The sequence below is a fragment of the Sarcophilus harrisii genome, chromosome 2 (genome assembly GCF_902635505.1).
Source record: "Sarcophilus harrisii chromosome 2, mSarHar1.11, whole genome shotgun sequence".
NCBI classification, from domain to species: Eukaryota; Metazoa; Chordata; class Mammalia; order Dasyuromorphia; family Dasyuridae; genus Sarcophilus; species Sarcophilus harrisii.
In genome coordinates, this window is record NC_045427.1 from 49,892,631 (window position 1) to 49,906,429 (window position 13,799).

The following is a 13,799-nucleotide window of genomic DNA, read 5'->3' on the forward strand; positions in this document are numbered from 1 at the left end:
ACTCTGAAATATTGTACAATTAGCTTGTGAAGGAAATCAAAAATGCAGGTGGGCATAAATATAGGGATTGGGAATTCGATGTAATGGTTTTTAGTCATCACCCAGAGTTCTTTCTCTGGGCGTAGCTGGTTCAGCTCATTACTGCTAGGAAGCTTCTTGATGACAGTGAAAGAGGAAGAAATAAAATCTGGCCTGAAGGTTCTAAAATCTAAGATTTTAGCAATTGGTTCCATCGCTTCCTGAAAAATAGAGGGAGAAGAAATGGAAGCAGTGTCAGATGTCATATTTTCAGGCTCCAGGATGACTGCATAAAAAAAAATGCAAAAATGCAAAAAAAAAATGTAACTGAGATTTACAAAAGTTGCTCCTTGGAAGAAAAGCTATGGCAAATATGGACAGCATATTAAAAAACAGATACGTCACTTTTCCAACAAAGACCAGATAGTGAAAGCTATGGTTTTTCCAATAGCAATGTATGCCCGTGAGAACTGGAGTATAAGGAAATTAGAATTACCATGAAGCTGAAGCTTAAAGACTTTGGCCACAAAATGAGAAGATAAAACTAATTGGAAAACATTGCAATGCTGGGAAAGATTGAAGACAAAAAGAAAAGGGGAAGGTAGAGGGTGACATGATATATAGTGCTGTGGAAGCAACTAATAGGAGCTTGGACAGACTTTGAGATAGTGAAGGTGAGCAGGACCTGGTATGCTGTCGTCCATGGGAAGAGCAGAACATGACCGAACAACTGAACAAGATGATGAAGATGCTGCAGGTGGTGATGATGATAGGGAGCTACTGGAGTTTATTGAATGGCAAGAGGGTGATGTGGGGTCACATTTTCAGAAGTTCTGCTAACTGGGTTCAGATTTAGAGGTTGGGAGGGTCACTGCTGGTATATAGACACAAGAGTTTGATCTTGGGTGACATTCACTGAGCAATATGTAGGAGAGATAATGAGGGCATAGCCAGGTAAAACTACAAGGTGTGGTGGCTTGGTTTTAATGGTCCAGTGCCTCTTCCACATCCCCTTTGTGTCTATTCTACATGGTCCTGGCTTCCAACACTTTGGGAGGGGTGTTTGAGTGTCCCATGATGCTGAAATATTCCCTGTCTATTGAATGGATGAATCTTTGTATCTGGGTCTATGTTTGAATCCTGTGCTGCTCATATGGGCCCATAACATGGAACATATCAAAATAGCAGAAGAATCTGAGTGATACATGTTTTTGAGTCATTTTACTGTTCTGTGCCTAACACTTTGTGACTAAGCTTAATTCCCCCATCCCTGGAGAAAAGAGATTGTGAATAGTGACTCTGATGAAATCTTGAACTTGTAAACTGCTGTTAAAAGTTTCCAAATCACTAATTGTCTCTTGCAATGATCCCATCTTGTCTTCATAGCAATCATAAAAGAGCTTTGGTTAATCATAGGGATTTTAGAGTGGTGATCCCACTTTTTAAAATGTCCTCTTAGATAAAGGACTGTTTATAGTTTGGAGGAAAAAAGGTTTGATCACCATATTTTCCTGAAAGAATTCATTAGAATAACATCTAGCTAAACAAAAGATCAGGGATATGCAAAGTGGAATATTAGAAGCACATGATTTGACATTTTTCCTTTCTTTCTAGTCATTTCTGGGGATCCTGAACCCAAGGCTGTTCTTTAATTGAACAAGCAACTTCCCAGCTTAATGTAAGGAGGAAAAAAACACATACACACTCCACAAAGATACTGATGAATGAATGAGGCAGGAATTCATCTGAGACCCAACTTGAGAGCCAAAGCTATGTCCAGTTATTTTTAATGTTTGCTATAATTATAAAGTTTATTAACTTAATTTTCATTTAAAAATTATTTCTTATACTACATCTGGAATGATTTGCTCAGAACCCATATTGTTTTGTTTCATTCAATCCTGCAGCTGATAGTATTCACATCAAATGCCATTCATGGTAGCGATTGTATCTGATATTTTTGTCTATTTTGTGGATTTCCTTGGCCAAGTTAACACTCATCACCTTATGGCCAACTTTCAGGGAGAAGTTTAAACAGCATGGCACAGCAGAGAAGGCATTGGGCATGGAGTCAAGAAAACCTTAATTTAAACCTGGCCTGAGACTTTTATTAGCTGTGGGACCTTGGGTGTCACAACTGCTTTGGACCTCAAATTTCTCAGCTGTAAAGGGAGGGGGAGGACTTTACAGCAAGATCCTTCTAATCTCTTGATTTCTTTCCATATTTGATACAGGTCATCTGCAAACAGAAGATACAATCTGTCACCTCATATCCAAAGTCTTCCCCATTTTGTAGAATCCACTAGAGCTAAGATTCATGGATTCAAGGGTCCTTTACGCTAATCCCCTTCTGTTAATAAGAGGAGAAAACTGAGATCCAGTGAGGTTTAATAATTATTAGCAAGCATTTATAGAATGTTTTAAGGTTTACCAAGCACTCTGCAAATGTTATGCTCACAACAGCCCTGGTCCTAATTTTTATATAGATGATGAAAGAGACAGAGTTTAAGTGGATTGCACAAAGTCTTACAATTAGTCAGTGTCTGAGGCTGGATTTGAATTCTAGACCCAGTGCTCTAACCACTTGCTCCATTTATCTACTTTGACTTACCTAAGGTGACACAGGTAGTAAGTAACTAAACTAGGTTTCACTTGGCAACTTCCCATTTCCAAAACAGTTTCCCCCCTGTGCTATAACACAGCTAGCATGAATATAACCTTTAGTCTGGCCTGCATTTGGGAAAACACATAGTACTTCCTATTGATCTTAAACTGATGGTTGTAACAATACCCCATTTTTTGGACTCCAGCCTTCCCTAATGATGCTCTCTAGATGAAAATAATGGGAGACTAGGATATTAGAAGGATCCAAATGACCAGTGACCCAGAGGACAATGGAAAGAAGGTTGTAGAATATTTACCAGTGATGACTTCTATGTGAAAGGTCCAGCCAACAAGCACTTCTCAAGGGCTTAGTATGTGTCACATACTGTGCTAAGCTCTGAAGAGAGAAATACCAGCAGAAAAAGACAGTCCCTGCCCTCAAAGAGCTCACACACTAGTAGGGGAGAACAGCACATAAAAAAGGAGTTGAAAGCAAGGATAGGGAGAGAAAAGATAAATGTAGATGGTACTGGGACATTGCAGAGAAAGTCTAGGAAAGACGGGAGTGCTTTCTGCAGAGGAGTGACGACACGAGCAGTCTAGATTCAAAAATGGATGTCATTAAAGATATTAGTGACCTGTATGATCGGAAATGGAGGGGGTGCTATTTGTGTAAGTGAGCATAATGGACTGTAGCTGGAAGGCCCTGAGAGATATTGATTAATTTGAAGGGTAAAAGATCCAGAGGAAGGCCTTCCAGCACATTGGATAAATCCTCTACCATTGATGGTTTTGCCTTCTAGCTCCCATTCTCCATTTTCCAAACAGCTGCCAAAGTGATTGTCCTCAGGTTGGGGTTTCACCATGGCATCCTCCTCCACAAAACACTGATGGCTCCCACAGTGCCTCAATGATTGGATGTACCTTTCATAACCTGACTCCAACAGACCTTTTCAGTCTTAATGCTTTAGTTTCCTCCTTGTATTCTACCATTCAAACAGTCCACTTTGTCACCCCTTTTCATACTTCACTTCCAACCACCTTGTCTTTGTATTTGCTGCCTTTCTTGCCTGAAATGCATTTCTTCACCTTTTCCTCTTAGAATTACTGCTTCCTTAAAGACTGCTTATGATACACTTGCATGAAACTTTTCCTTGTTCCCTAAGTGGCTAGTGCCTTTCCAAATTTACATTTTTTTAATTTGATTTTTAAATGACAAAATTCAACAAACAGTTCGATTTACAAAGAACAATTGAAAAAAAAAGTTTGTGAGACTGTGAATAAATTTATTTCATGCTGCTTGTATTAAAAAGTAGATCACAAATTCAACACAGTAATAGCATCATTACCCAACTCATCCTTCCATCTTCAACACTTCCTCCTGCTTGCTGCTGTGTATTTTAAAAATATCTTTCCTTTTGAATCATAAGTTTCCCCTGCTTTCTCAAAATAAACTCTTCCTTAATAAGAAAATAACCAATATTTAGGAATTAGTCATTTAGTCAAATAGAAATCAAGACAACCCAATTTATAACTTGGTCATGTCTGGAACTATACATCTTATACTGTGTCTCTAGTCCTTAGGAAGCAGGTGGTAAGCAGGCAGCCTCAGTCTTCAGGAGCATGATTAGTCATTGCCTCATTGGAAAGAGTAATGAATTTTTTTTCCACTTAATAGATTTTTTCAATTCCATGTAAAGATATTTTCAACATTCACTTTTGTAAGATTTGGAATTTTAATTTTTTTCTTCCTCTCTTACCTTCCCAAGATGGCAAGCAATCTGATACAGATTATACATGTATAATTATTTAAAGCTATTTCTGGTGTCATGAAAGAAAAAGAAAAACTAAAAAAAAATTATCCTTCGATATGCATTCAGTCTCCATAGTTCTTTTTTAAAATGTGGACAGCATTTTCCATCCCAAGTCTATTGGAATTGTTTTGGATCACCACCTTGTGCAGAAAAGCTAAACCTGTCATAGCTGATCATCACATAATCTTGTTACTATATACAATGTTCTCTGGGTAGTGCTCACTTCACTTGGCATCAATTCATGAAGTCTTAATAATGAAGTGTTTAATTTAGTTTTAATATGTTCTTCAGGTTCTGAACCTATTCTCCATATAATTTGTGCTTGTTTATGCACATTTCCCTTGATGGAATGTCAGCTAGTTGGGGGCAGGTATTGTTTCCTTGAATGGTCTTTGTATTCTTAGTGCCTGGCACCAAGCCTCATATTTAGTAGGCACTTAATAAATGCTTGCTGATTGACAAGAATTCTGCAGAATTTTGAGATATAATGGAGGGGTTGTGGTATATACCTCTGAGGGATCCTTGGATCTATCAAAGTTTCATAGCACAAAGAAAAAACTATCCCTCTGATGCCCATGACAGTCTCCAGAATATAACTTTGGATCTAAAATTACTTTTTTCCTCCCAGACAAGTGGACATTGTTGTGAGATCATATATTTAAAGATGGCAGGGAGCTCAGAGATCATTTATTCATATTATTCATGGCATCTCATTTGACAGTTGAAAAAAACATCCCATAGAGACTGACAACTAGCATCTCTATAGCACTTTAAGGTTTACAGAATACAAATCTCTATTATCCTCACAGCTTTGGGAGATTGATGTTAGATCCATTTTACAGATGAAACTGAGACAGGCAGGATTAAGTAACTTGCCAGAAGTCACATAGCATGTTTCTGATGCCAGATTTGATGTTAAAAAGATGAGTCTTCCTGTCTTCCTGATTTCAGAGTCTGGTAACTTATTTACCTATTATCTGATACTTAGTTGCCTAAAGTTAAGCGACAGAGTAACAGAGTTGGGATTCACACTCAGATCCTCTGGCTCCCAGGCCAGTGATCATAGGACTATACACACAAATGATATCTTCAGATGAAGTTGTGTTCCCCCAAAAAGGTTAAATGATTTGTCAGAGACCAGATGGGTAGGAAATGGAGATACAATTCAAAATCCAGGTCCCTAGACTTCATATCTACATCTCATCCCACTTTCTGCTCCTCTCCCTGCTCCTACTCGTTAGCAGAATTGGAGGAAGTTAGAGTTGGAAGCTCTCAATGGAAACTTTGAAAGAAGATTAAATTATACAACAGGTCAGTGACAGAACCGGGTCTCCTTTTGCTGCCATCCCTTAACGATCTGGTGACTCAGAGTGAAAGGATGACTTCCCTTTCTTTTCCACTAGATGGGCCGTCATAGACAATCATTTAAGGTCTCTTCCAGCCCTAGACTTCTGGCATTACCTGCCCCTCCTCTTTGTCTTCTGCCATGTTAATGTTTATGTGGAAGATGACACCAGGAACCACGAGAGGGCACTGTTCGAATAGCCTTCCACTAGAACATGGAGTAACTTGGATCACACATTTTTATTTAAGTTTTTTGTACTTTTATCAACGGATCCAGCCTTTTCATAGCAAGCCGAAAAGGAATGAATTCATTCTTCCATGCTGTGATCACCTATGTGGTATGTCTTATGTGCAGACACCATAGAACCGAGGGGCAAAGCCAATCAACAGCCATTAAGTATTTACTATGTGCTTTGTTAAGCAATGGAAATATAAAGAGAAATTAAAAATAGTCTATGCTTATCTTTCAATGTGGGGGAACTTATTTACATAAGTTCATATAAGATATATATGCATATATGTATACACACATATGTATATATTTATGTATACACACATGTATACATACACATGCACATATACACATACATATGCATGTGTGTATATATATACAGAGAGAGATGGAGAGAGAGACAGAGACAGAGATAGAGATACAGAGAAAGAGAGACAGAGAGAGAGAGGGAGAGACAGAGAGAGAGAGAGAGAGAGAGAGAGAGAGAGAGAGAGAGAAGATGCAAGGTAACCTTAGAACGGAAGCCTCCAGCAGCAGAGAGGGGAAGGCAGGAAGGAAAGACCTATGATATACACCCATGTTGAATCTTAAAAGTCAGGAATTCTAAAAGTTGGGAGTGAGGAATGAGCATATCTTAGGCAGAGAGGATTGTAGTACAAAATCAGGATATGCTGCATGTGATAAGAAATTAAATACAGCTGGATCATGAGATATAGGGAAAGGACAGTGGCAGAATGGAAGGGTAGGTAAGAGATCAACTGTGAAAGTCTTTTAATATCAAACAGAGGGCTTTATATTGGATCTTTGAGGTACTAGGGAACCACTGGAATTTTTAGAATAAAGGGGTGGCATAGTCTGATTGATGCTTTAGGCAAATTGTTTTGGCAGCTGAGTGCAGGATAGATTGGCTGGGGAGAGACTTGAGGCAGGGATATCAGGAAGTTATTTCAATAGTTCAGGCTAAAGGTGGTAAAGATCTGAACTAGGGAGGTGGCTGTATAATTGGAGATAAAGAGATGTATGTGAGGGATGCTCTGGAGGAAGAAATGGTAAGATTTGGCAATAAATGAGCTATGTAGGATGTATGAGAGAGAGGAGTCAAGGGAGGTTCCAAGATTATGAGCCTGTGTAATGAGGAGGATGGTGGTACCCTCCATAGTAATAAGGAAGCTTGGACTGAGGATGGATTTTGAGAGAAAATAAATTCAGTTTTATAAATGGTGAGTTTTGAGATACCTATAGGACAGCCAGTTTGAAAGTTATATAGACTTTTGATGATATGGTAGAATATAGGGGAGAGACCAGGGTTGGCTTACAGCTGGAAGTCATCTGCACAGTGATGCATATTGAACCCATGGGAACTGGTAAAATCACCAAGTGAGATAGAGGGAGGAGAAAAGCCCAGAACAAAGTCATGGAGGACACCCAGAATGAGAGCATGACCTGGAGGAAAATCCAGCAAAGAAGACTGAAAAGAAGCAGCCAGGTAGGAGGAAAAACAAGATAGAAGGTTATGATGACCTAGAGAAGGTGATTAATAGCATCAAATTCTGCAAAGATAATGACCAGGATGAAATTGATCAAAGGTTATCAGATACGGCAGTTAAGCCATTGTTGGCAACTTTGGATAAAGTGGTTTTCAGTTGAATGATGAAGTCAGAAACCAGAATGGAGAACATTTTGAGAGGAAAATAAGACGCTTTGTATCGATGGATTTTTAAAAATAAGTTTTTATTGATTTTTAAAATATAATTTTCTGAAAGTCTGGAATAGCTGTTGCAGTGAGTGGGATTGAGAAGTAATTAGGGAGAAGTAAAAGGATTGTCTTGTGGCAGTTAGGGCCAAGATGAGATTTCATAACAAATTTGTAGCTATCCCCATCAGCATAATTTCACAATTTCCTCTGGCTCTAACTAGCAGAATGATGGTAGGAGTAATTCAGGGTTGGGATTTGTCAAGGCATGATAAGTGAGAGGAAAAGAGGGGAAAAATTTAAGTGTAGTGTACGCCAAGGAGTCAAGATTGAGAAGGGAGGAAAGCGATTGTCAGTCTATGAGTTATATATAGCCTGGGGAAATACTTAGTAGAAAGAATATAGATTGTGAAAATGAAGAGCAGTGTTGGGAGATCATAGAAAAGAAGGAAAAATGTAATAATAAAAGATGATGACCAGAATGAGGAATTTTGGAGTTCATAGAAGTGGAAATAAAACACCTGTTGATAATGACAAAATCACAAAGTTTTTTGTCAACCTTTCAGGGTTTCTATGAGGATCAAATGAGATAATATTTGTAAAATGCTTAGCCTAATGTCTAATGCATAACAGGCACTTAATAAGTTCCTCCCTCCCTCCCTCCCTCCTTTTCCCCCTCCCTCTCTTCTTCCTTCTCCTCCCTTCCTTCCCTCTCCTTCCTTCTTTCCTTTTTCCTTCCTTCCTTCCTTGGTAGATGTCTTCCTGTTTCCAGGAGCTATATCCACTGCATCACTTGGCTACAAGTCGCTGTGGTCAAGTCACTTCAGACTCAGTCACACAAAGGTGTGACCATCCCGTGTGCAATTGAGATAGAGTGGAGGAATATATCATGTGAGACAAGAAGGCAAAGGGACTGGGTGGTTAGAAGAATTAAGGGAGCATCTGTATATATGATGTCCCCTTGTATCAGAATAGGCAAGAAGAGGAAAAAGAGGGAAGAAAGACTGAGCTAGGTAATGAACTCATTAAAAGGAGAAGGTATTGGAGGTTAGTAGATGAGGCCCTCTGAACTCTAGGTTGGATGATCATTTTGGACAGTGTGCTTCTCAATGGAGGAAAGACTGCTGAGCATTGTTGATAGGCATCTGGAAGTGGGAATGGGGGAGCAAGATGAGAGTGATTTCATTTGCTTGCTTGGTGAACACAGTATCCCAAGAAAACAGAGATCCAGCAGGGCAGTGGAAAATGCTGGATTCATTTAGCATCTAAAAACCTCAGTTCTAGCTTTAGATTTCCCACTAATTGATTGAGTACTCCTTGGCCTCTGCCCTTTAACTCACTATTTCTTAATCTATAAAATGAGAATCATAAATAATGCTTTCGCTAACTCCTTTAAAAGTGAGGATGAAAAGATATAATGTATGGTGATATGCTTTGAAAGAAGAAATTATAATGGAAGGAGAAGCTTTCCCACACCAAGGCAGACAGAGAATTATAGATGACTTTGCATTGATTGTCATTTGTCCACAGACAAGATACTACTAATCTCAGCTAGAATTTATATGGTAGTTTTCACATTATCCCATTTGATTCTTCTAATAACATTGCAAGGTAGGTATGACTGTTATTCCCAGAAGTGCCTTGCATAGGATCACACATTATATATCTTGTTGTGGGATTTGAACTCAAATCTTCCTGGCTTGAAGTCCAGTGCTCTATCCACTATGCAACCTTGCTGCCTAAAAGGATCCAGGTGGAACCTAGAAGAACATGCTTGTTCATAAGCTGAGAGTCAAAAAGTAGGGATCATGATAGACAGGTAAAAGAAAAATAATAGCTCACATTTAAATAATGCTTTAAGTTTTCAAAGCACTTCCTACATACTATCTCAATATGAAGAGTTAGGTGCTATTATTATTGCCATTTTACATATGAGAAAATTTGAGGTGGGGGAAGTGACTTGCTTAGGGTCACCCAGCTAGCAGCAGTCTGAGGCAGGATTTGAACTTAGATCTACCTGATTCCCATATTTAGTGCTTTATCTAACCCACTGAAGATAATCACAAAAACTGTACACATGGTACTTTACACCTTTCACATTAATTTTCTTGTTTGCTCTATACTGCAACCCTCTGGGAATAGAATTGGAGGAATTATTATTCCAATTTTGCAGATGAGGAAAACGAGACTTCAAGAAGTTAATTGTCTTATCCAAAGAGAACGCAGCTGGTGTGTTGGACTAGAACCTGATTCCCCTGGCTCTAGGTCTGTAATTGTTTCCATTAGGACATATTATTTTTCTCCTGTTGTTCACAAATTTGGTGGAAAGAGCTCACTGGATCTGATGTCAGAATGTTTTGAATCAGAGCACTAGGTCCAAAACAGGAGGAACTGAATTTAAATCCAGCCTCAGATACTATCCATGTGACTCTGGATAAGTCTTTTAAATGCTATCTGCCTCAGATAGTTTCCTCAGAACCTACCTTTCAGGGTTTCTATGAGGATCAAATGAGATAATATTTGTAAAATGCTTAGCCCAGTATTTGATGCATAATAAGCACATAAGCCCTCCCTCCCTCCCTCCTTCCTTCCTTCCTTCCTTCCTTCCTTCCTTCCTTCCTTCCTTCCTTCCTTCCTTCCTTCCTTCCTTCCTTCCTTCCTTCCTTTTTTCCTTCCTTCTTGGTAGATGAGTCTTCCTGTTTCCTGGACTGGAACTATATCCACTGCATCACCTGGCTACAAGTCATTATGGTCAAGTCACTTTAAACTCAGTTTCTTCGATTGTAAAATGAATGGGGTGGACTAGATGACCTCTAAAATCTCTTTCAGCTCTAGATCCGGTGAAATGTATAGGGGAAACTCTTTCCCCTTCTCCAACCCCCCAAACCGGTTTTCCTTGGCATCTCATCAGGCTCATAATGAAGCCAGAGCTTACTGGATTGCTGGAGCAGATTGTTAACTTTTCATTGTGAGCATTTATACCTCAAAAATTGGCAAGCTCTACAAACCAGGTTTTGATTTATTGTTTTGTTGTTTGTCTAAACTTAAGAAAGTGTTATTAAAGTAGATTAACTAAAAGTATGTGCATAATTTTTTCTAGAGGTCCTGATTGTTAAACATATACCAGCATACCCCTGTATTATTCTATAAACATTTCTTGAGTCCAGTGGGAGTGCAGTAGAAGGCTCAGGGAATGAAGTCATCTCCAGAGTGACAGCTGGGAACTGGAAACTAAGAAAGCAAACATTTATATAGTGCTTACTGTTTGCAAAATATTTTACACTCATTATCTCATCTGACCCTCACAGCATCCCTAGGCATCTCACTTAACGATAGCCCTGTTATGACTTTGCTTCCCTGTGACTGGTGCTTTCCAAACATTCTCTGCACACTAGGGAAAGTTGCTTGAGTTGGTGAAAATGTTTGCTTTCAATGGGAAGATCCATATTTTCTCTTTCCTAATCTTGTTATTGCTGTTATTGTAAGAGTTGCAGGCTCCCACCACATGTTTATAAACTGGCAAAACCATGACGCTTGCCCAGATCTATTAGATTAGCCAAATGATTGCATTTCAAATATTGCATCTCTTCCTCCCCTTTCTCTCTCTTCTCCTACTCCTTGCCTTTCATACCCAGCTCTGAGAATGTAAGCTTTGAGACGAGGCAGGTCCTGGAAAAGAGAGCAAAAGCAAATTCTCCTCTGGGCATCCATCCTCCAGTCCTGACACATTGGGCCTGTGTTAATAGCTCTTGAGTCCTTATGTATCCTAGGCTCAGTTCCCAGAGAAATTGTGGCTCTTTTTCGGGAGGGATGCTACTGTTTGGATGCCCAAGAACTGGAGGAGACATTCACTGAAGAAATAGACTTGTGAATAAATAAAACACAAATGTTTGAGGAAACAAGATTGGTCTAACTGGATAAATTATTGGAAAGAGAGGAAGTTGTAATAACAATAAGATAGTTAGCATTTATATAGTCCAAATCTCATCTAATATCCACTTTCTGTTCTTAGAAGGCATAATATCTATTTATCCTCATAGCATATATATATATGTGTGTGTATATATATATAATAGGGCAGCTAGGGGATGCCATAGTGCACAGAACACTATGACTGGAGTCAGGAAGATTCACATATTCATGAGTTCAAATCCTATCTCAGACACTTCTTAGCTGTGTGACTCTGATGAAGTCACTTTACCCTGTTTACCTCAGTTTTCTTAGCTATAAAATGAGCTAGAGAAGGAAATGGCAAACCATTCCAGTATCTCTGCCAAGAAACCCCGAATGAGATCATCAAGAGTCAGATATGAAAAAAATGACAGAACAAAACCAAAAGGGATTCTAAGATGAAACTGTCATCTTATCCTCAAGTTTTCTATCATTTCCTCTTCAACAGTTAGTTCTTTTGTCATTAAGAATCAGGTCCAGAAGAGCAAATTCCATCACTGATTTCTTCACCTTTCAAAGGCTGCTGGGTGATACAGCAAATAAAGTGCTGGACCTGGAGTCAAGATCTGAGTTCAAATTTGGCCTTAGACACTTACTAGCTCGGTGACCCTAGCCAGGGGCATTTTACTGCTCTCTGTCTCAATTTCCTCATCTTGTAAAATAGGGATAATAATTGCATCTACCTTCCAGGGTTGTTGTGAGGTTCAACTAAATTTATATTTGTAAAGCACTTTTTAAACCTCAAAACCTCTATAAATGCTAGCTATTATTGTCATGATGGGAAGTCAAGAAATTGTCAACTGCTCTACTTTTTGGCAGAAGAGTTCCAGCAGATCTAGATAATTGAAATCTATCACTAAACAATAACAATAAAATTATAGTTAGACAATAAGAGTTGAGATTTTTAATAAAGGAGACACCATGTAGGGAAGCAGGGAAGGAAATGATGGTGTGGAGGTGGGATTAATCATGGAGACAGAAGGAAGGAAGGAAGGAAGGAAGAAAAGAAGAAAGGGAAGAAGGAAAAAGGAAGGAAGAAAGGACAGAAGGAAGGAGGGAAGAAAGGGAAGGAAAAAAGAAAGAAGGAAAGAAGGAAGACAGGGAGGAAGGAAGGGAAGAAAAGGAAAGATTTATAGATGTGGGCAGTAAATGGAAACAGCATTATATGAAATGAATCAGCTCTTCATAATTTGGAGAAAGGAAAGAAAGAAGGAAAGAAGGAAGGGAGGATGCATCAGTAAAGTCTTGATTACAAGTCTTGATTTCCTAATGGATGGTTGAATATGAAATGTTATTTCTCTTAGCAAATGAAGTAAAATCCCCTCCCCTCCTATTATTTGTGTCCACAGCATAGAAGCATAAACTTATTTTATGTTATTATCAGTTGAGTTCAATTTGATAAGAAGTAAAGGCCTATATTTCATGTCACATGCTTGAGATAAAAATGACCCTTTAAAAAATAAGGCAATGCCATCAAAGAACTTGCATTCTAATAGGGGGAAATTGGTTTTGGTGGGAAAAATAAAACCCCCCAAATGCTAAGGGAAATGTTTTTCTGGGAAGTTGTAAGTGGCAGAGAATTGTAGACATATAAATTATTATTTATTCCATAGGAACCATGAATGAATTTTAACACGGTTGAACATGTTATAGAGAGGCTTTGCAATTTTATGGCAGCATATAATTACAATGTTTTGATGACATTATTAGGAAATAATTTTGGCCTTGGAAACCCTTAAATATTTAACAATGAGCTCTGGAAAAAAGTACCCAAAACATACTTTAAACATATTTTAACATTTATTTTTGTTAAATATTTTTCAATTATATTTTAAACTTTTTTTTTTGGGGGGGGGAGTGGTGATGAGGCAATTGGGGTTAAGCGACTTGCCTAAGGAAACATAGCTTAGTGAGTGTTAAGTGTCTGAGACTGCATTTGAACTCAGGTACTTCTGAATGTGCTGCTCTTATCATTTGAAATCAAGCTGCTCCCTTAAACATTTTTAATATCTACTAAAACTTTTTTTTTTAGTTTCAAATTCTTTCTGGGGACACACTTTTAAGTAATCTGTATCATTAACTTTTTCTTCATCACTTTCTTAAGTCTAAACAATTAACAAAACAAAAATAAATCACTCTGATC